General features: G+C 37.3%; 1 protein-coding gene across 4 annotated transcripts in view; it reads left to right on the top strand.

Annotated features, from left to right (window-relative positions):
- The window catches only part of WDR47 (WD repeat domain 47), a 107,270-nt gene that overhangs the window by 487 nt on the left and 84,683 nt on the right, over nt 1-22,100 (top strand). The window lies entirely within an intron of this gene.

A 22,100-nucleotide genomic window follows, 5' to 3' on the forward strand; every position in this document is an offset into this window, starting at 1 on the left:
GCACTGGGGGCAGAGCGATGCCCCTCGCCCCGACACCGTCCGCCCCTGAGCAGTAAACGAGTGCAGGTTTCGCGCCCACCTTAGCTGCTACTGAGAGGCGAGAGGGGGAGCTGGCCGCGCTGATTCTTCCTCACCCTCGGCAGGGCTCGTGCGAGCGCTGAGGGGCGCGCTCGCGTCCCTCTCTCAACACTCCTGGGCCGCGAGGAGGGGAGGGAACGGCGGGGCTGCGAGCGGAGCGGCGGCGTGGGGCAGCCCCTCTGGGGCAGGGTTTTGTCTTAAGTCAGTGGTCAGTGGGAGCAGCCGCTGGGGGCTGGGCGGGGGTCGGAACAGGGGTGGCGACTGGATTTGGAACAGGGGTTGTGCCGGGGCTGGGATGGGGGGGCGCCTGCGTAGACGACAGTCGAGAACTCACAGGGTTAATAAGCCCTTTCCCTGTATTGGGGAGAAAGAGATTGGGGGTCTAGCTCTGGGGCGAGGACTTGGGCAAAAAAGGTGAGGACGGGGGTAGGCAGGGGCGGCGTTTGACCAGCGTTGGATCTTTTTCTTTCTATACCCAGACATGCAGGCAGTAACCTCGCGTGGTATCTGAGCGGAGCGTTTTTTTGGCAACTTGATTTTCTCTGCATAATGAAAGGAGATGTCTTTGTTTCACCCAGATTCATAGGTTGTGATCCTAACACTTTATTTCCCTCCCTTTGTTGTAGACTTCATAGAATGCTTCAAGAAGTTAATAGCACAGGGATTAACTTGTAGGTTTTTAATATGCTATAAATATTTTTTCACAGTAAATCCAAGTAGAATTTTTTTTTTTTTGTCTCCAGTGCTGGCATGTGTTGCATTGAAATTTTACTAGAAAGGAGAAACGCCTAAGAGCCTGTTTTCCCTTATTTGGCAAATTCTAGAGGTCTGATTTAGGAGGAATGTGTAATGAACAATTTTTCCTTAGGTTTTAGATATTAGATTGCTTCCACGAAGGCAAGAAAAATTGTGATATGTGAGAGAAAAGACAAGCAATTAAGCCATAACAGTATATTGTTAAGTCAAACAAACAAAAAAAAACACTTCAATTTAGATGCCATTATAAATATGCAGTTATTTTTGTGAAGGGATTTTATCATGTTTATATTTCATCCTCTTGCTTCCTAATTCTTTCCTTTCTTAAAAAAAAAAAAAGGCCAGTACTAGGAATGTATCATAAGAAAACAGGGGTACTATCCTATGTTTCTAGTTACATAATTGTGTTTAGCCAGCCTCTTCATTTTTGTGAAATCAAGCTTGTTACTTACTGAGGGGATAGCATATCATATGCTTGATATACGCTGTAGTTTGTGAAACACTTCAAAATAAGTATGAAAGAAGCAGTATTCCTTAGATTAGCAAACTGGAAATCAGATTGCCTGGATTTGACTTGCTCTTTGCTACTGATTACAATCCTGGAAGAGCTGCTACCCTGCTACTGAGTCTGATTTTTGATCTATAAAATGGGGATAATACCTTCTGTTGTTTTTTTTTTTAATAATTATTTTTTATTGAGGGGTAGTTGACACACAGTATTACATTACATGAGTTTCAAGTGTACAACACAGTGGTAGAACATTTATATACATAATTCTAGGTTCCAGCTATCACCCTACCAAGCTGTTACAATATGTTGACTATATTCCTTATGCTATACATTACATCCCGGTTACTTATTTATTTTACCATTGGAAGTCTGTCCTTTTTTTTTTTTTTTTTTTTTTTTTTTGTGAGGGCATCTCTCATATTTATTGATCAAATGGTTGTTAACGACAATAAAATTCTGTATAGGGGAGTCAATGCTCAATGCACAATCATTAATCCACCCCAAGCCTAATTTTTGTCAGTCTCCAATCTTCTGAGGCATAACAAACAAGTTTTTACATGTAGAACAAATTCTTACATAATGAATAAGTTACATAGTGAACAGTACAAGGGCAGTCATCACAGAAACTTTTGGTTTTGCTCATGCATTATGAACTCTAAACAGTCAGTTCAAATATGAATACTCATTTGGTTTTTATACTTGATTTATATGTGGATACCACATTTCTCTCTTTATTATTATTATTTTTAATAAAATGCTGAAGTGGTAGGTAGATACAAGATAAAGGTAGAAAACATAGTTTAGTGTTGTAAGAGAGCACATGTAGATGATCAGGTGTGTGCCTGTAGACTATGTGTTAATCCAAGCTAGACCAGGGCAATAAACATCCATGTATGCAGAAGATTTCTCTCAGAACGGGGGGGTGAGGTTCTAAGCCTCACCTCTGTTGATCCCCAATTTCTCACCTGATGGCTCCCCTGCGACTGTGCCTGTCTTAGGTTGTTCCTCCCTTGAGGAATCTTACCCGTCTCTGGCTAACCAGTCATCTTCCGGGGCCATACAGGGAAATGTGAAGTTGGTAAGTGAGAGAGAAGCCTTATTGTTTGAAAAAGTTAGCTTTTTACTTCTTTGCATATTTATGCCCTCTGGCTTCTATGCCCAGCATTTGTCTTGAGGTATCTTTACCACTTGGAAGAATTATGATACTCGGTAAATTTGATATGAGGCACGAATTCTATTTAAGGGTTGTAATTAGGAAGGAAGAAGAAAAGCTATAGAAGTAGCAGGCGGAAGAAAACATGGGAAGATTGATTATTTCTTTGATATATCTTCTTGTAGAGTAACTTCAGCATGTATAGGTTTTAAGCTACTACTTAAATTGCACACACACATTAACATAATAGGAGTATAGTTACATAACCAAAGCATATCTGTAATTACCAGCCATCTGCAGTGAAACCAAGAAAACCAGTTAGGCACCTTAGGCATTTGTGAAAACTTATCTATGATATGGTGGATATTGTCCAAATGAACTTGAACAGTCTGAGAGAAATCAGACAAATTAAAACAACCCATTCCTGGGGACTGTTCACATGCCATATGTTCTTTTAACAATAAATAGTTTGTAGTTGTAAGACTTTGGAGCGCTACAATTTGCACTTCTCCAAATTCTTGGTTGAGTTCCAACAGTATAGATCCAGTCCAATTTTGTTGTTTTACTGTATGCACAGGCCAGCTTAGATATCTCCTTCCTCATTCCCATGGCAGGTCCAGGAACTGGTGGGATGAGTGCATCTACAGCTGTAGCAGTGCGTGGATCTTTGTTGGGGTTTTTTGATGATCATCTTCTGGCATGAGTCTTCCAGAGGGTGCAGATGTTGGAAGTTCTTTTTCATATCGTATCTTAGTTCATTTTCGGGGTAGCCCAATTAGGCTTTGATCCTCTGTATAAACACAAACAGACCCTTTGCCTACACTTTTATATGCCCTTTATACCCTTGTGTAGAACTCGTTGGAGGTTACCACACAGGAACTGCCCTTTTTTTTTTTTTTTTTTTTTTTGCTATCACTAATCTACACTTACATGACGAATATTATGTTTACTAGGCTCTCCCCTATACCAGGTCTCCCCTATAAACCCCTTTACAGTCACTGTCTATCAGCATAGCAAAATGTTGTAGAATCACTACTTGCCTTCTCTGTGTTGTACAGCCCTCCCTTTTCTCCTACCCCCCCATGCATGTTAATCTTAATACCCCCCTACTTCTCCCCCCCTTATCCCTCCCTACCCACCCATCCTCCCCAGTCCCTTTCCCTTTGGTACCTGTTAGTCCATTCTTGAGTTCTGTGATTCTGCTGCTGTTTTGTTCCTTCAGTTTTTCCTTTGTTCTTATATTCCACAGATAAGTGAAATCATTTGGTATTTCTCTTTCTCCGCTTGGCTTGTTTCACTGAGCATAATACCCTCCAGCTCCATCCATGTTGCTGCAAATGATTGGATTTGCCCTTTTCTTATAGCTGAGTAGTATTCCATTGTGTATATGTACCACATCTTCTTTATCCATTCATCTATTGATGGACATTTAGGTTGCTTCCAATTCTTGGCTATTGTAAATAGTGCTGCAATAAACATAGGGGTGCATCTATCTTTCTCAAACTTGATTGCTGCGTTCTTAGGGTAAATTCCTAGGAGTGGAATTCCTGGGTCAAATGGTAAGTCTGTTTTGAGCATTTTGATGTACCTCCATACTGCTTTCCACAATGGTTGAACTAACTTACATTCCCACCAGCAGTGTAGGAGGGTTCCCCTTTCTCCACAGCCTCGCCAACATTTGTTGTTGTTTGTCTTTTGGATGGCAGCCATCCTTACTGGTGTGAGGTGATACCTCATTGTAGTTTTAATTTGCATTTCTCTGATAATTAGCGATGTGGAGCATCTTTTCATGTGTCTGTTGGCCATCTGTATTTCTTTTTTGGAGAACTGTCTGTTCAGATCCTCTGCCCATTTTTTAATTGGGTTATTTGTTTTTTGTTTGTTGAGGCGTGTGAGCTCCTTATATATTCTGGACGTCAAGCCTTTATCGGATGTGTCATTTTCAAATATATTCTCCCATACTGTAGGGATCCTTCTTGTTCTATTGATGGTGTCTTTTGCTGTACAGAAGCTTTTCAGCTTAATATAGTCCCACTTACTCATTTTTGCTGTTGTTTTCCTTGCCCGGGGAGATATGTTCAAGAAGAGGTCACTCATGTTTATGTCTAAGAGGTTTTCGCCTATGTTTTCTTCCAAGAGTTTAATGGTTTCATGGCTTACATTCAGGTCTTTGATCCATTTTGAGTTTACTTTTGTATATGGGGTTAGACAATGGTCCAGTTTCATTCTCCTACATGTAGCTGTCCAGTTTTGCCAGCACCACCTGTTGAAGAGACTGTCATTTCGCCATTGTATGTCCATGGCTCCTTTATCAAATATTAATTGACCATATATGTCTGGGTTAATGTCTGGATTCTCTAGTCTGTTCCATTGGTCTGTGGCTCTGCTCTTGTGCCAGTACCAAATTGTCTTGATTACTATGGCTTTATAGTAGAGCTTGAAGTTGGGGAGTGAGATCCCCCCTACTTTATTCTTCTTTCTCAGGATTGCTTTGGCTATTCGGGGTCTTTGGTGTTTCCATATGAATTTTTGAATTATTTGTTCCAGTTCATTGAAGAATGTTGCTGGTAGTTTCATAGGGATTGCATCAAATCTGTATATTGCTTTGGGCAGGATGGCCATTTTAACGATATTAATTCTTCCTAGCCACGAGCATGGGATGAGTTTCCATCTGTTAGTGTCCCCTTTAATTTCTCTTAAGAGTGACTTGTAGTTTTCAGAGTATAAGTCTTTCACTTCTTTGGTTAGGTTTATTCCTAGGTATTTTATTTTTTTGGATGCAATTGTGAATGGAGTTGTTTTCCTGATTTCTCTCTCTGTTGGTTCATTGTTAGTATATAGGAAAGCCACAGATTTCTGTGTGTTGATTTTGTATCCTGCAACTTTGCTGTATTCCGATATCAGTTCTAGTAGTTTTGGGGTGGAGTCTTTAGGGTTTTTTATGTACAGTATCATGTCATCTGCAAATAGTGACAGTTTAACTTCTTCTTTACCAATCTGGATTCCTTGTATTTCTTTATTTTGTCTGATTGCCGTGGCTAGGACCTCCAGTACTATGTTAAATAACAGTGGAGAGAGTGGGCATCCCTGTCTAGTTCCCGATCTCAGAGGAAATGCTTTCAGCTTCTCGCTGTTCAATATAATGTTGGCTGTGGGTTTATCATAGATGGCCTTTATTATGTTGAGGTACTTGCCCTCTATTCCCATTTTGCTGAGAGTTTTTAACATGAATGGATGTTGAACTTTGTCAAATGCTTTTTCAGCATCTATGGAGATGATCATGTGGTTTTTGTCTTTCTTTTTGTTGATGTGGTGGATGATGTTGATGGACTTTCGAATGTTGTACCATCCTTGCATCCCTGGAATGAATCCCACTTGGTCATGGTGTATGATCCTTTTGATGTATTTTTGAATTCGGTTTGCTAATATTTTGTTGAGTATTTTTGCATCTACGTTCATCAGGGATATTGGTCTGTAGTTTTCTTTTTTGGTGGGGTCTTTGCCTGGTTTTGGTATTAGGGTGATGTTAGCTTCATAGAATGAGTTTGGGAGTATCCCCTCCTCCTCTATTTTTTGGAAAACTTTAAGGAGAATGGGTATTATGTCTTCCCTGTATGTCTGATAAAATTCCGAGGTAAATCCATCTGGCCCGGGGGTTTTGTTCTTTGGTAGTTTTTTGATTACCTCTTCAATTTCGTTGCTGGTAATTGGTCTGTTTAGATTTTCTGTTTCTTCCTGGGTCAATCTTGGAAGGTTATATTTTTCTAGGAAGTTGTCCATTTCTCCTAGGTTTCCCAGCTTGTTAGCATATAGGTTTTCATAGTATTCTCCAATAATTCTTTGCATTTCCGTGGGGTCCGTCGTGATTTTTCCTTTCTCGTTTCTGATACTGTTGATTTGTGTTGACTCTCTTTTCTTCTTAATAAGTCTGGCTAGAGGCTTATCTATTTTGTTTATTTTCTCGAAGAACCAGCTCTTGGTTTCATTGATTTTTGCTATTGTTTTATTCTTCTCAATTTTATTTATTTCTTCTCTGATCTTTATTATGTCCCTCCTTCTGCTGACCTTAGGCCTCATCTGTTCTTCTTTTTCCAATTTCGATAATTGTGACATTAGACCATTCATTTGGGATTGCTCTTCCTTTTTTAAATATGCTTGGATTGCTATATTCTTTCCTCTTAAGACTGCTTTTGCTGTGTCCCACAGAAGTTGGGGCTTAGTGTTGTTGTTGTCATTTGTTTCCATATATTGCTGTATCTCCATTTTGATTTGGTCATTGATCCATTGATTATTTAGGAGCGTGTTGTTAAGCCTCCATGTGTTCGTGAGCCTCTTTGCTTTCTTTGTACAGTTTATTTCTAGTTTTATGCCTTTGTGGTCTGAAAAGTTGGTTGGTAGGATTTCAATCTTTTGGAATTTTCTGAGGCTCTTTTTGTGGCCTAGTATGTGGTCTATTCTGGAGAATGTTCCATGTGCACTTGAGAAGAATGTATATCCCGCTGCTTTTGGATGTAGAGTTCTATAGATGTCTATTAGGTCCATCTGCTCTACTGTGTTGTTCAGTGCTTCCGTGTCCTTACTTATTTTCTGCCCAGTGGATCTATCCTTTGGGGTGAGTGGTGTGTTGAAGTCTCCTAGAATGAATGCATTGCAGTCTATATCCCCCTTTAGTTCTGTTAGTATTTGTTTCACATATGCTGGTGCTCCTGTGTTGGGTGCATATATATTTAGAATGGTTATATCCTCTTGTTTGACTGAGCCCTTTATCATTATGTAGTGTCCTTCTTTATCTCTTGTTACTTTCTTTGTTTTGAAGTCTATTTTGTCTGATATTAGTACTGCAACCCCTGCTTTCTTCTCGCTGTTGTTTGCTTGAAATATGTTTTTCCATCCCTTGACTTTTAGTCTGTACATGTCTTTGGCTTTGAGGTGAGTTTCTTGTAAGCAGCATATAGATGGGTCTTGCTTTTTTATCCATTCTGTTACTCTGTGTCTTTTGATTGGTGCATTCAACCCATTAACATTTAGGGTGACTATTGAAAGATATGTACTTATTGCCATTGCAGGCTTTAAATTCGTGGTTACCAAAGGTTCAAGGTTAGCCTCTTTAGTATCTTACTGCCTAACTTAGCTCGCTTATTGAGCTGTTATATACACTGTCTGGAGATTCTTTTCTTCTCTCCCTTCTTGTTCCTCCTCCTCGATTCTTCATATGTTGGGTGTTTTGTGCTGTGCTCTTTCTAGGAGTGCTCCCATCTAGAGCAGTCCCTGTAAGATGTTCTGTAGAGGTGGTTTGTGGAAAGCAAATTCCCTCAGCTTTTGTTTGTCTGGGAATTGTTTAATCCCACCGTCATATTTGAATGATAGTCGTGCTGGATACAGTATCCTTGGTTCAAGGCCCTTCTGTTTCATTGTATTAAATATATCATGCCATTCTCTTCTGGCCTGTAGGGTTTCTGTTGAGAAATCTGACGTTAGCCTGATGGGTTTCCCTTTATAGGTGACCTTTTTCTCTCTAGCTGCCTTTAACACTCTTTCCTTGTCCTTGATCTTTGCCATTTTAATTATTATGTGTCTTGGTGTTGCCCTTCTTGGATCCTTTCTGTTGGGGGTTCTGTGTATTTCCGTGGTCTGTTTGATTACTTCCTCCCCCAGTGTGGGGAAGTTTTCAGCAATTATTTCTTCTAAGATACTTTCCATCTCTTTGCCTCTCTCTTCTTCTTCTGGGACCCCTATAATACGGATATTGCTCCTTTTAGATTGGTCACACAGTTCTCTTAATATTGTTTCATTCCTGGAGATCCTTTTGTCTCTCTCTATGTCAGCTTCTATGCGTTCCTGTTCTCTGATTTCAATTCCATCAATGGCCTCTTGCATTCTATCCATTCTGCTTATAAACCCTTCCAGAGTTTGTTTCATTTCTGCGATCTCCTTTCTGGCATCTGTGATCTCTTTCCGGACTTCATCCCATTTTTCTTGCGTATTTCTCTGCATCTCTGTCAGCATGTTTATGATTCTTATTTTGAATTCTTTTTCAGGAAGACTGGTTAGTTCTGTGTCCTTCTCTGGTGTTGTCTCTGTGATCTTTGTCTGCCTGTAGCTTTGCCTTTTCATGGTGATAGGAATAGTCTGCAGAACTGGGACGAGTGACGGCTGGAAGGACTTCCTTTCTTGTTGGTTTGTGGCCCTCCTCTCCTGGGAGAACAGCGGCCTCTAGTGGCTTGTGCTGCGCAGCTGCGCGCAGACAGGCTTTCTGCTTCCTGCCCGGCTGCTATGGAGTTAATCTCCGCTGTTGCTGTGGGCGTGGCCTGGCTCGGGCAGCTACTCCAAAATGGTGGAGTCGCGTTGGAGCAGGAGCTGTTGGGAGGCTATTTATCTCCGTAAGGGGCCTCCCTGCTCCCTGCAGCCCAGGGGTTAGGGTGCCCAGAGATCCCGGATTCCCTACCTCTGGATTAAGTGGCCCGCCCTGCCCCTTTAAGACTTCCAAAAAGCACCCGCCAAAACAAAACAACGACCACAAAAAAAAACAAGAAAAAAAATTTTTTTAATTAAAAAAAAAAAAAAATTTTTAATTAAAAAAAAAAAGGTGGTCGTTCGTTTTTCTTTATTCTCCGGTGCCAGCCTCAGGCCTCTGCTCACCGGTCTTTCTGCCCTGTTTCCCTAATATTGCGGTCCCTGTCCCTTTAAGACTTCCAAAAAGCGCTCGCCAAAACAAAGCAGCAAAAAAGAAAAAAAAAAAAAAAAATGGTCGCGCGCTTTTCTTATGTCCTCTGTCGCCCAGCCTCCAGTGCCTGCTCACTGTTCTTGCTGCCCTGTTTTCCCAGTATCGAGGGCCCTGCACTCTGGCCCGGATGGCTGGGGCTGGGTGTTCGGCAGCCCTGGGCTCCGTCTCCCTCCCGCTCTGCCTGCTCCTCTCCCGCCGGGAGCTGGGGGGAGGGGCGCTCGGCTCCCGCGGGGCCGGGGCTTGTATCTTACCCCCTTCGCGAGGCGCTGGGTTCTCTCAGGTGTGGATGTGGTCTGGATATTGTCCTGTGTCCTCTGGTCTTTATTCTAGGAAGGGTTGTCTTTGTTATATTTTCATAGATATATGTTGTTTTGGGAGGAGATTTCCGCTGCTCTACTCACGCCGCCATCTTCCGCCCCCCAGTCCTTCTGTTGTTTTAGTCTGGAATGGACTCTAAAGTTGAACAAAATAATGTATTTGAAAGCTCTTTGGAAAATAACTTAAAGCATCTGTTGATTACCTTTTAGTAGAGTGGAGTATTGACAAGGATAATTAAAATTTTCTGCATGGTCTATTTAGCATTTCTAGGTCCAGGACCTTATTTCTTACAGTGGCCTTACAAGTTTCATAGGAACTGTTAAGGCTTATCCTTACTCCTTGGCAGAAGTTCTTTATTACTGTGATGACACTCAGAAAAGGGTGTTTCCTCTCTATATGTGGGTCAGGATTGCTTTCAGTAGGATGTTCTCATATTTAGAAAATAAGGCTAAGACCAGTGACTCTGACTTTAGTTTCATCTGATATTAAATAATCCTCAGTGTGGATACTTGGTTCTTGAATGGTCTAGAAATAGCTTACTTTATGCCTTCTTACCTGTGCTTTTCAAATAGGAGTATTTGCATTGTTAGAGATAAGCTGCATTGTGCGAAGAGATAAATCTGTGGTCACATAGCTTGGCACACAGTTATTAACCTGTCATCAATTGTACTTGAAGACTTGGAGAAAAAAATACTTTCATATTAAAACACAAAAAGATGATATGGAGAATTTATTATTCGCATTAATTTAAAAGGTAAAATTCAAAGACTTCAAAGGAATTTCATACTTAAGCATTCTCTGGGGATGCGTTCAGTTTCTTCTGCCTGTTTGTGAAAAGTTTAAGAAGCAGTGCCTTAGACTTAGCTAATGAATGGCAAGTCACTACGTAGCACAGGACATCAGTTGAATTCCACTTTCTAAAACTTTGACTGATATTAAGCTCAAGATTATTCGAATCCTTATCACCCCCTCTTGTTTTTCCTCCTATAAATGTCAGAATGTTATGGTGGAAAAGGTCACAGGATTTTGGTGAGATATCACCTTCATTTCACTCTTGCTTCTGCACTTTTTGCTGTGTGACCTTAGGTAAGTATCTGATGTCATTGAGTATTAATGTAATTATCTGTAAAATGAAATTATAGAGTTGTAAGAATTACATAGATAATTTATGGGAGTATCTTACACAGATCCTGACATAGAATATGCACAATAAATATGCATCTCTGCATATTAGGATATTAACAATCCTTCAAATCCATTCTTAGCAGGAAACCTCATTACTCCTCTGAACTTCCATGGTATTTTATTTGTAATTCTTTTATGGTAACTCTTTGTATTTTATGTATATTATTATTATTATTTTTTTCAAGGTAGGAGAGCAAGGTACAGGCTTTTATTTAGAGATACGGTGAAAGGACAGAGCTCCCGGCTCACGCCAGGAGGGGACAAGAGAGTTCTTTTATGTATATTATTTTTGTGAAGAAAACTTTAATCCAGGACTTTAGACTCCAAATCCAATGCTAGCCCATGTCTAAAGATAACCCTTTTTTTTTGCCATTTAATTCTGAGACCATTATATTGAATAGCCAGAGCTTACATATTTCAACTGATTTTTCTTCCTTTTTGAGTTTCTGTTCCAGTGCAAAGCTATCCCTACAAAATACCACATACTTCCTTATAAGCTTTTCTTTCATGTTTATCTTCTTGTTCACTGTGATAAATCAATCATTATATCCCCGGGATGTAGCATGGGTGCTAGCACAGAGTAGACACTCAAACATTTTTAAATGAATACTGACTTCAAACATGTAGAAGTCTCCTCATGTGGCATCTTTAACATAATTGAACTAATCAAGCTTCCTAATGTGTCAAAATTACACCTAAAATATTTTTAAAAACAAGGTAAACTTTTTCCAAATAAATTTTTATACTTTATCCACAGACAGTAGCTCTATCACAGCATGTTATTAGCATTCCTTTGATACATTGTCCTTACTAAGGGTATGAACTGCGAAGAGGAGAAATTTATATTTATTTAGGGCCAAATGCATGCTTGCCCTACTACCTGGAACTTTATCTCATTTTACAGGTGAACATCCTATTTTACAAACAGTACTACATGAAAAAGAATATTAAAATTTTATGCTATTTATGCTTGGTATATTTAATTCAGATATGACCTATGAAATGAATGAATTTCTATAGCTAAGTGCCATATTTTGTGACTTTTGTTAATGTATTGAAAAATAAATTAGAACTTTATATAAAATCTTTGAGAAAACTTTATAGAACTGTGCTAAAATTAGAGTTTTAATGTGCATTTTTGGTTTAACTTTTTTTTTTACATTTTGAAACCTTGTAGAGTTGGGTTGGTTTTCTTTCCAACTTTAAGAAATGTTTTTTATTTCTTAATTTTCATTTAGAAATGAAATTTTGGGAAGTGCAAAAACAGTATCTTATGAACAGATGATGATGTAAAGCAACTTTAGGAGTCTGGATGTGTTCATTGTATAGTGCCCACACATGGGAAGTGTTAGTTTCACTGTATATAGTTTCTGACCAGACCCACCTGGGGTATTGTATTCTATTTTGGGTGCTTTAAGAGGGAGAGTAACCTATGTCGGTAGACAGTACCCAGAAAGGTAGGGAATTTGGAAGCTATGTGATGAATGGTTGAAAGAAGTACGAGAATAGACATGATTATCAGATTCAAATGTGTGAAAGTTTTTAATGTAACAGATGTGTATTATGCGGACTCTGAAGATATAACTAGATGAAAGTTACAGGAAAATATATTTCAATTCAATATTAGAAAAAACTTTTTACACTTATGAACAAATTAAAGGAGTCCTGTATTATCTACTGTTATATAACAGATTACCCCAAAACTTAGTGGCTTAAAACAACAATTATTTATCTCACTGTTTCTGAGGGTCAGAATCTGGTCCTGATTCCTGGGTGCCTCTGATTTAAGGTCTCTCTTAATGTTGTAGTCAAGCTGCCACAGGAGCTGTGGTCTCACTTGAAAGTTCGACTCAGGGATTATCTTCCAAGTCCAATGACTTGGGCCCCTGTTTCTGTGGCCTATTGGACTGAGGGCTTCCATTCTTCACTGGCTGTTAGGTTGGAAGTGGAAGCTTCCCTCAGTCCTTTCTTACTTGAATTTTTCCACAAGGTTGCCTTGTGACATGGCAGCTGGCCTACCCCAAAGTGAACAGTCTGAGACAAAAGGCACATGCCTGCTTTCTGGACGGATACTGCAGCCTCTATATAAGTCTTAGAAGTGACATCCCAACATATCTCTTGGATAGAAGTGAGTCACTAAATCCAGTCCATACTCAAGGACCAGTGAATACAAAAGATTGTATAGTTGGCCCTGTGAACAATGCGGAAGTTAGGACTGCTGACCCCATGCAGTCAAAACTCCAAATACAACTTTTGATTTCCCCAAAACTTAACTACTAAGCCTACTATTGCCCAGAAACCTTACCTGTAACATAAATAATCGAGCACCTATTTTGCATGTTATATGTAATATATACTGTATTTTTAAATTAAAGTAAGCTAGAGAAAAGAAAAACTTGGAAATTGTTGCCCATTTCCAAAAAATTTTCTAGTATATTAATTGAAAAAAATCCACAAACCAGCAGACCCACATAGTTCAAACCAACGTTCAATAGTCAATTGTATATACACTAGTAGACTCCTTGGGGACTGTCTTAGAGACTGCCTTCCACAGGTGCCTTGTGGGGTATAGAAATTTTCTGTCATTGGAGGCATTTATGTAGAGGTTGGCAGATCATCTGTCAGAGGTAAGTATTTGGATATTCTGTACTAAATAGAATGGACTAATGTACCTTCCAATCAGTTCTGTGATAAATATGTAAATACTAAGGAAGTCCAGAAGCTAAGATGGAAAACTTTAATAGGCAGTTACATAGTTTATTGTACTTCTTTTAATAGTTATTCTTGTATAATTTTGGCCTTTTCAGTACACTTTCAAGTTTTTATGACCCTTAGTTCAATACATGTTTCTGAATTTTGACATACTGACTTAAAAAAACATTTTTTATGTAGTTCAATTTTTGAAGCATACACAAATAGCTTAAGTTCTGCTTTTTCTGTTTGAAAGCAATAAGTGTGGAAATAAAAAGAATTGAAGCTCTTTAGCCTATTTTACAAAGCACACTTTTGTACCTTGGTTTTAAGTGTAACAGAAACCTGTACTGGAGTTCTCATATAACAATAGGTGAGATTGTGTTCTTAGATAAATATTCCATTTTACCACAAATAAATAAGGTAAAAACACAGATAAGAAAATAAGGAACACTGTATACATTTGTATGAATATTGTATTTTGACCCAAGTTGATATAATGTTAATTTGTGATTAGAGTTTAAAATTTTTATTAAAAATATTAAAGAACTCTCTGTATTTCTCATTTACATATATTTATGGATTGTAACTCTGCTTAATAAACGTTTGAATTTTCACCATGAGCTACTGTGGTGATTTAAGGAATAGACTGCTTTAAACTCCTTTTACTCATTACATGGTTAACACCTGAAGATTTTGGCTAGAAGTCAGGAAACCTTGAGTTCTCAGCTATGACTAATGTTTAGTAATAATTATTTAGTCAAGTGGTGGCACTGTTGTTCACTAGTAAGTAGGATTCCCGTTTTGAAATATTTTAAAGAACGGACTTGTTTTGGTCTATCCATACTTACACTCAGGTTTTTCTTGAGATCCGTGACACAATTTGTGAGCTTTCTGACTGGAAAAGTGTTCAGTCTGAGATCAAAGAACACGGCAGAGGTGTGATAGGTCTTAAATAGATCTACTTAACCATGCTCTAAGCCACAAGTGAGGTAAAAAAGCATATTATTTAAGAATTTTAAAAAATTTAAAAAAAGTTTTTTTCTCTCCATATTTTGTTTTTAGATCTAAACTTTTTATGCCTGAAACCAGCACCCTAATTTTGCTTCTGGTTGTGCTCCAAAAACTGAATTATGTTTAATAGTGAAGCATTGTAGCAACACACTGTTAACATCTAGATTTACCCATATTTGGTGTGGTTTTTCACAGGTACTTTAAAAACTGAGTTCATCTTAAACTTGCAAGTTAAACTCTGTTTCTTTCTTTCTCACTCTCCCTCTTTGTCTCTTTCTCTTTTTCTCCCTTCTCTTCTGTCAGTCTCAATACTGCTTATTTTTTGATGGCAGTATTCATTTAGGTAACATAATTTAAAAATTAAGTGGAGTTTATGAAGTCAAGGTTAGAAAGTATATTATATTAGACCTCCTGTAGAGATCTTATAAAATAAAAAGGATTTTGATACCCTGCTCTAGGTGATATTTACACATGTCAAAATGCATCAAGCTGTACATGAAGATCTGTGTATTATATGTACCTCAATAGAACTTCTTTTAAACAATCTTTAATTTGGTTTTAGTTTCTTGTACAGTTGGGCTAATACTTTTTGTGTCTCAAGCTTAAAGTGCATGTTTAAAAGTCTCATTAGATTGTTATAATACAGACTTCTAGATTATTTACCTACCCTGTTAACATTGTTTAATGGAAAAATAATGTGAAAGATCATAGAACTAGGGACCTCTGTTTAAATAATTAAAAAAAATCATTTCAGTACTATGAAGCCTTTCATTTTGGCTTATTAGGTGACTCTGTCCCCTTCACATTTTTCCTTGTTTTTGTAAGGTATCTATGCCCTTTTATTCTTGGGGATCAGTGTGGTGTTGTAGAAGGAGCTTTTGAATCTGACAGACTTATGGTTCCAACCTTGCTCTAGGGTTGTAATCTTTGGCTACTATATTTCCTTCCTTTTATCTTTCCTCCCTTCCTCCTTTTTTTCTTCTTTCTTTTTCTCTTTGTCTCTCCCTTTGTGTGTCCTGTTTCTGTATCTGTCTCTCCTTCACAATCATACATTCTAATTTTCATTGCTACAAAGCTTAGGATGTAAACTGGGGAGGTGGAGAAAATTTCTTGCCTGGCTACCAAGATAAGGCTGCCCAGAAGTTTAAAGAACTAATAAAGAATTGAAGAGTCCTCCTTGTTCAAATGTTTATTTTAGGGAACTAATGAAAAATTGACCTAAAGGGCAACCTAAAAAAAACACATATATATACACACACATATACATATAAAATAATATATATATATTTGCCTCTCCTTTACCCTATTTGTTTATTACCCTGTAAACAGGTTCCCTCAGGTACTTTTTAAAGATTTCCTAGTTGGTGTTGACATGGATGCAGATATCAGGATTTATGTCCTGACACATTCTAAAAGACTGTTCAACTGCCAGGGAGACATATGTTTATTCTTAATGTAAATACTGGGATAATTTCTTAACCTTGCAAAGCCAAGGGTTTTCATCTGTAAAATGGGATGAAATTACCTATGTCATAAGGGTCAATTAAACAACAAAAATAAAGATCCTAGAATGTACCCAACAGGATTAATTACTATGTTTGCAATGCAAAAACTATCTTTAGGATTCCACTCTAGTTGGTATGTTGATATATAGAAGAGAAACTTTGAGAGCTAATCTTAAAAATTTCTTTCATATTCATAGTTTTTTTCTCTTTAAAATTAAAAATTGTACTCAAAGAAATGTATGTATAAACATATAAGTAATGCATTAATATATATTGGTCAAAAACCATTCAGACAATACAGATAGAGAGTAAATAGTCTCTGGTCAACCCCTTCCCCTTCCTAGTTCTGTGCTCTCCATCTAATCCCATTCCTCCCTTAAGAGATACCCACTATGAACAATTTGATATATATATCCCACCAGACTTTTCTTTCTTGTTTATTTAGACACAGAGATATCATGCCCTCTCTTTTTAACAAAATGAATAGACCTATTTACATTTCATCCATTCAGCAAATATTTCTCAATAGCTATGTTGTTCTGTGATGTGCCTTTCCATCGTTAGGGTGCATAGATGTACATCACTGATTAGTATTCTATTGTATGAATTTACCATAGTTTAACAATTCTGCTCTTGATGAGAGCTCGGTTTATTTCTAGTGTTTCTCTATTACAAGTAATTCTTCAAGGAACATCTTTGTGTATATGTCTTTGTGTTTATTTGCAAGTATTTTTTTATAGGTTTCAGAAGTAGAATTGGAATGGGTGAGTGAAAGAGTATATACATGTAAATTTTCATAACCCAAAATTTCATGCTATCAAATTCTCTTTCAAAGTTTGGCCCAATTTATGTTCTTAATACAGTGTATGAAAGGGCATTTACCCATGCTCTTGCCAGCACTACATATTACTAGGTGTTTTTTGCAAAACCTAGGCTATAGTGTAGGCTATAAGTGATATCTTATTTTAGTATCACTAGTGAGGTTAAACATCTTTTCATAAATTTATTGGTACTTTGTAGTTCCATGAATTGCCTGTATTTTTTGCTCATTGTTCAGCTGAAATTTTTGGGAGGGTATTGATTTAATCTTGCTATTTATGTATTCTAAATGGTAATCATTTAACTGTTTATACGTTTTATATTTAGTCTTAGTTTGTCCTTTGTCTTTTAACTTTATGGCAACTTCTATTAAATGAAAGAATTATATTTTATATTTTTAGTGGTAAACTTGGTAATTTTTTTTTTTTACCATTTCTGGGTTATGTGGCTTAATTATGCACTCTGATTCAAGAACAGTTTTTGCTTATTTCATAAATTTTTAGTACTTCAGTAATTAACTTTTTAAAAATATGAGTTTGAATATGGAAATAAAAATACTTTAATCTTATAAAGAGAGATTGAAATAATATTTGAAACAGATATGAGAAGAGTCTTGAGTTATAAAGAAATACAAATCAGTCTGAAATGTTATTACTGCATTATATACATAATAAATATATTCATTGTGTTACTAATTTCTTTCAGTTGCAATTGGAAATACATTACTTATGTTTCATATTGTTTTGAAATTTTTTGATTAGTTAATATTTGTACATGGTACAAAATTCAAAAGGTACAGAAGAGAATATAATGAAAAGTCTTCTTTCTATTCCTATTCTTTACTCAGTTTTCTTTCATGGAGACAGCCAGTTTTATGAATTTCTTTTGTCTTTTTCCAGAGATATTTTATGCATATACACAACCTATGGTTTATGTTAGTTGAATTCTTTTCTTTTTGTGACTTTATAAAGCTGCACCTGCTTTAAACATAATTTGGCCTGTTCTTTAGGCCAAAATCATTCATAGTTCCAGAAGGTAAATTAAAATAATTGATGAATAGAGAGCAGCTGTCAACAGTTAAGAAGGGACACATGCTGCATCCATGTTACAAATGTTAGCTGATTAGCGGACATGACAGAACTTTGCATTTAGAAGGGCTTTTCTTTTGTTTGCTGAAATGATCTAAAACAAATCTATTTTCTTTCCTCTATTTAATCTGATCTAATAGAATAGAGACTTCTGATTATCCCAGACTTGCTATTACCCTCTAAGAATATATACTTCCTGTTACGGAAATGTGAGTTAAAGCAAATTACAAAACTTGAACTCCTAGAAATTACCCAAACTAACCCTCCTCTTTTATATATGAAAAAACTGAGGCCCATAAAAATGAAGTGACTTGCAGCATCACGTTTATAATTCCTGAAGGACCATTTATAATGAAATGACCTGGACGTAACATAAGTTTTTGGAATGCTATTTTATTAAAAAGATAGCTAGCAAATTTTTTCTCCATTTTTTAAAGGAAAAGATGCAGATGTTGCAATTTTATATTTTTATTGAAGGTTTTTTAAAAAGGCTTTACAGTACTTCATTTCCTTATTGCATTTTTGTCTGTGAACTGGAATCATAAAACATGCTCATCATTAGGCATTCTGTAATACTTGGAAGATTGTAGGGAATGGTTTTTATTGTATGGGATGGAGTTGGAGATTAATGGAGCCTTTCTTATGCACTTTTTCCTTGACTATAAAATTTATAATGGCTGTATCCTAATTCCTTAATCTTATACTTCTGAATCACTCTTAGCCTTTTGTATTTTTCTTCTTCATAATCTGTATTATAAGTAAGTAAAGTAACCTCACTGCAAAGGAACATTTAATTGTATCTATTTACATTTGGTTAGAAAGCTACCACTTAAACGTTATTTTCATGAAACTTTTTCCATATCCATGTATGGAAATATACACAAAAGTCAGTATGTTTGTTGACATCACTTCTTTTTTCTTCTTAATCTTAGACTTCTAAAAATAATTTTATTTCTTGCCCCTGAAGACATCCTTCTGATTTTGTTTCACTAAGATACAAATCAGTTTAAGTCCACATAGAGATGCCATCTGGAATTTACTTTCTGTAGATACTAATTATAGCTAAATACTAAAATATTAACCACCTTCCAGTTGGTTTCCAGATGTACTATATTGTGAAAGAAAACTTTTGTTTCCTTATCTCACCTAGTTCAGATATTCTATATAAGTAAAAATTTCTTTCTTTTTTTTTTTTGTAGATAATTATTTTTAATTGAAGGGTAGTTGACACACAGAATTACATTACGTTAGTTTCAGGTGTACAACACAGTGATTCAACATTTATATACATGATAATTCTAGGTACCAGCTATCACCATACCAAGTTGTTACAATATTTTGACTATATTCCTTATGTTATACATTACATCCTGGTTACTTATTTATTTTACAATTGGAAGTGTGTACTTTTTTGTTGTTGTTGTTGTGAGGGCATCTCTCGTATTTATTGATCAAATGGTTGTTAACAACAATAAAATTCTGTATAGGGGAGTCAATGCTCAATGCACAATCATTAATCCACCCCAAGCCTAATTTTCGTCAGTCTCCAGTCTTCTGAAGCATAACGAACAAGTTCTTACGTGGAGAACAAATTCTTACACAGTGAATAAGTTACACGGTGAACACTACAAGGGCAGCCATCACAGAAACCTTCGGTTTTGCTCATGCATTGTGAACTATAAACAGTTCAAATATGAATACTCATTTGATTTTTATACTTGATTTATATGTGGATACCACATTTCTCTATTATTATTTTTAATAAAATGCTGAAGTGGTAGGTAGATACAAGATCAAGGTAGAAAACATAGTTTAGTGTTGTAAGAGAGCAAATGTAGATGATCAGGTGTGTGCCTATAGACTATGTGTTAATCCAAGCTAGACAAGGGCAATAAAACATCCACGTATGCAGAAGATTTCTCTCAGAACGGGGGGGTGAGGTTCTAAGCCTCACCTCTGTTGATCCCCAATTTCTCACCTGATGACCCCGCTGCGACTGTGCCTGTCTTAGGTTGTTCCTCCCTTGAGGAATCTTACCCATCTCTGGCTAACCAGTCATCTTCCGGGACCATACAGGAAAATGTAGAGTTGGTAAGTGAGAGAGAAGCCTTATTGTTTGAAATGGTTAGCTTTTTATTTCTTTGCGTACTTATGCCCTGTGGCTTCTATGCCCAGCATTTGTCTTGAGGTATCTTTACCACTTGGAAGAATTATGATACTCGGTAAATTTGATATGAGGCACGAATTCTATTTAAGGGTTGTAATTAGGAAGGAAGAAGAAAAGCTATAGAAGTAGCAGGCGGAAGAAAACATGGGAAGATTGATTATTTCTTTGACGTATCTTCTTGTAGAGTAACTTCAGCATGTATAGGTTTTAAACTACTAATTAAATTGCGCACACACATTAACATAATAGGAGTATAGTTACATAACCAAAGCATATCTGTAATTACCAGCCATCTCCAGTGAAACCAAGAAAACCATTAAGGCACCTTAGGCATTTGTGAAAACTTATCTATGATATGGTGGATATTGTCCAACTGAACTTGAACAGTCTGAGAGAAATCAGACAAATTAAAACAACCCATTCCTGGGGATTGTTCACATGCCATATGTTCTTTTAACAATAAATAGTCTGTAGTTGTAAGACTTTGGAGCGCTACAATTTGCACTTCTCCAAATTCTTGGTTGAGTACCAACAGTATAGATCCAGTCAAATTTGTTGTTTTACTGTATGCACAGGCCAGCTTAGATATCTCCTTCCTCATTCCCATGGCAAGTCCAGGAACTGGTGGGATGAGTGCATCTACAGCTGTAGCAGTGCGTGGATCTTTGTTGGGGTTTTTTGATGATCAACTTCTGGCATGAGTCTTCCCGAGAGTGCTGATGTTGGAAGTTCTTTTTCATATCGTATCTTAGTTCATTTTTGGAGTAGCCCAATTAGGCTTTGATCCTCTGTATAAACACAAACAGACCCTTTGCCTATACTTTTATATGCCCTTTATACCCTTGTGTAGAACTCATTGGAGGTCACCACACAGGAACTGCCTTTTTTTTTTTTTTGGTATCATTAATCTCAACATACATGATGAATATTATGTTTACTAGGCTCTCCCCTATACCAGGTCCCCCCTATAAACCCCTTTACAGTCACCATCCGCATGTTGTAGAATCACTACTTGCCTTCTCTGTGCTGGACAGCCCTCCCCTTTCTCCCACCCCCCAATGCATGCTAATCTTAATATCCCCCTTCTTCTTTCCCCCCCCTTATCCCTCCCTACCCACCAATCCTCCCCAGTCCCTTTCCCTTTGGTACCTGTTAGTCCATTCTTGAGTTCTATGGTTCTGCTGCTGTTTTGTTCCTTCAGTTTTTCCTTTGTTCTTATATTCCACAGATGAGTGAAATCATTTGGTATTTCTCTTTCTCCGCTTGGCTTGTTTCACTGAGCATAATACCCTCCAGCTCCATCCATGTTGCTGCAAATGGTAGGATTTGCCCTTTTCTTATGGCTGAGTAGTATTCCATTGTGTATATGTACCACCTCTTCTCTATCCATTCATCTGTTGATGGACATTTAGGTTGCTTCCAATTCTTGGCTATTGTAAATAGTGCTGCAATAAACATAGGTGTGCATTAGTCTTTCTCATACTTGATTGCTGCATTCTTAGGGTAAATTCCTAGGAGTGCAACTCCTGGGTCAAATGGTAAGTCTGTTTTGAGCATTTTGATGTACCTCCATACTGCTTTCCACAATGGTTAAACTAACTTACATTCCCACCAGCAGTGTAGGAGGGTTCCCCTTTCTCCATAGCCTCGCCAACATTTGTTGTTGTTTGTTTTTTGGATGGCAGCCATCCTTACTGGTGTGAGGTGATACCTCATTGTAGTTTTAATTTGCATTTCTCTGATAATTAGCGATGTGGAGCATCTTTTCATGTGTCTGTTGGCTATCTGTATTTCTTTTTTGGAGAACTGTCTTTTCAGTTCCTCTGCCCATTTTTTAATTGGGTTATTTGTTTTTTGTTTGTTGAGGTGTGTGAGCTCTTTATATATTCTTGATGTCAAGCCTTTATTGGATGTGTCATTTTCAAATATATTCTCCCATACTGTAGGGTTCCTTTTTGTTCTATTGATGGTGTCTGTTGCTGTACAGAATCTTTTCAGCTTAATATAGTCCCACTTGTTTGTTCATTTTTGCTGTTGTTTTCCTTGCCCGGGGAGATATGTTCAAGAAGAGGTCACTCATGTTTATGTCTA

The sequence above is a fragment of the Manis pentadactyla genome, chromosome 4 (genome assembly GCF_030020395.1).
Source record: "Manis pentadactyla isolate mManPen7 chromosome 4, mManPen7.hap1, whole genome shotgun sequence".
Lineage (NCBI taxonomy): Eukaryota > Metazoa > Chordata > Mammalia > Pholidota > Manidae > Manis > Manis pentadactyla.